This window comes from Oryctolagus cuniculus, unplaced genomic scaffold (genome assembly GCF_964237555.1).
Source record: "Oryctolagus cuniculus unplaced genomic scaffold, mOryCun1.1 SCAFFOLD_178, whole genome shotgun sequence".
NCBI classification, from domain to species: Eukaryota; Metazoa; Chordata; class Mammalia; order Lagomorpha; family Leporidae; genus Oryctolagus; species Oryctolagus cuniculus.
Window position 1 is genome coordinate 61262 of NW_027208337.1, and position 2063 is coordinate 63324.

A 2063-nucleotide genomic window follows, 5' to 3' on the forward strand; every position below is an offset into this window, starting at 1 on the left:
GGGGTGCTGGTTCTACAGAAGATAGGGCTTATGGGGGCTGGTGCTCTGGCATAGCAGGTAAGGCTGCCACCTGCAGTGCCAGCATCCCATATGGTCACCGGTTCAAGTCCCGGCTGTTCCACTTCCAATCCAGCTGTGCTATGGCCTGAGAAAGCAGTAGAAGATGGCCCACGTCCTTGGACCTCTGAACCCACATGGGAGACCTGGAAGAAGCTCCTAGCTCTTGGCTTTGGATCAGCTCAGCTCTGGCCATTGCATCCAATTGGGAGTAAACCAGCAGATGGAAGGAAGATTCTCTCTCTCTCTCTCTCTCTCTCTCTCTCTCTCTCTTTCTCTCTCTCTGCCTCTCCTCTCTCTGTGTAACTCTGACTTTCAAATAAATAAATCTTTTCTTTAAAAGAGCTTATGCTTACGGGTAGTGGTCATGGAAAATGTATGGGACATTTTGCAGCAAGATTTTGGATGAATTTTCCAACTCCTGAACCTCCTAGAGATTAGAATAGACTTCTAATGCATAACTTCCTCTTATGCTTAATTAGGTTTTTGTTTTGAATTGTTTTGATGATAGAGCAAGGAATTCTGAGTTATAGACTTCCTATTTCAGAGACAGGAAAACACTGATGCCTGCATTATAATTAAATAATGCCTATCACCCTTTCTTAAGCAACAAATGATCACAGATTCTCTCTTTGCTGCTAATTAATGAGCATGGTGATTCTTCCCACGGTAACCACCTTCCCACCTACACTCCCTCCCCTCTTCCTCCTCCCTCTCCTATTGACATGGAATGCCTTACATAGCTAGGGTGAACATTTAACCCGCTTGGCCCTAGGTGTTCATACACTTCAACTCTGTGTAATTATTAATATGCCCTTTTCATGACCAAGCTTATGTCAGAACAACAAATTATATATTCACCTAATACTGAGAGTCATCAAATTGATTTCTATTTCCTTCTCTATTAGGCAGTTATTGAGAGGCAGAAATATTTATTTTGTATATCATTTATTTATTCAACTAAATGACTGTCAAGATGCTGAGTTTTAGTGTCAAAGCAAATATGTTTCTAGACCCCATGAAGTTTACAGTCTGGCAAGAAAGAGCAATCTACCCAAAGAATATTGTTTAACATAGTGAATGCTGGTGTGAAGTCAGTGGATAAAGATTTAAGCATTCTTAATCTAGCACCAACTCTAATCCCATGATCTCTAATCGAGAGAAGTAATCAGAAACACGGAACTCCATGTTACCCAGTTATCTCTTTAAATTTCTGCTTAAAAAATAAAACATATCAAACAACAAAATACCTAGGAGTGCGTAATATTTATATACTACCTTGATATTAAAAGTAAGAAAAAATAACCATGAAATAAGAGCAACTTTGAATCTCCTTTGTTTTCTAGACAAGTTATAATCCTATGTGGTTCTTTATGGTAAATTATTACAGTAAATTATAGTAAATCATTACAGTAAATTATTACAGTAAATAATTACAGTAAATTATTTTTTAGGTACTCTTCATCTCTCTCACATTTTTACCTTTGAGAAATCAGATTTTAAAAACTGAGACCCAAGACAAAAGAAAGATTTTTAAGCTAGTATTATATGTTGATTAGCTCTCTAAAAAAGATTTATTTATTTATTTGAAAGTCAGAGTTACACAGAGTAGAAGGGGAGAGAGAGAGAGAGATCTTCCATCTTTTGGTTCACTCACCAATTGGTCACAATGGCTGGAGCTGTACTGATCCGATGCCAGGAACCAGGAGCTTCTTCTGGGTCTCCCACACAGGTGCAGCTGCCCAAGGACTTGGGCCATCTTCCACCACTTTCCCTGGCCATAACAGAGAGTTGGATTGAAAGCAGAGTAGCTGGGACTCAACCTCCACCCATATGGAATGTCAATGCTGGTGGTAGCTTTACCTGCTATGCCACAGTGCTGGCCCCTTGATTGGCCTTTAACTTAGACTTTTTAATGATATTAAAAAACACCATGTTTTTCTAAGCTCTTTCCATTCAGTTTCTACTTTGTAAACTCCAGATAATACTGTCCCCAGAATTAATCT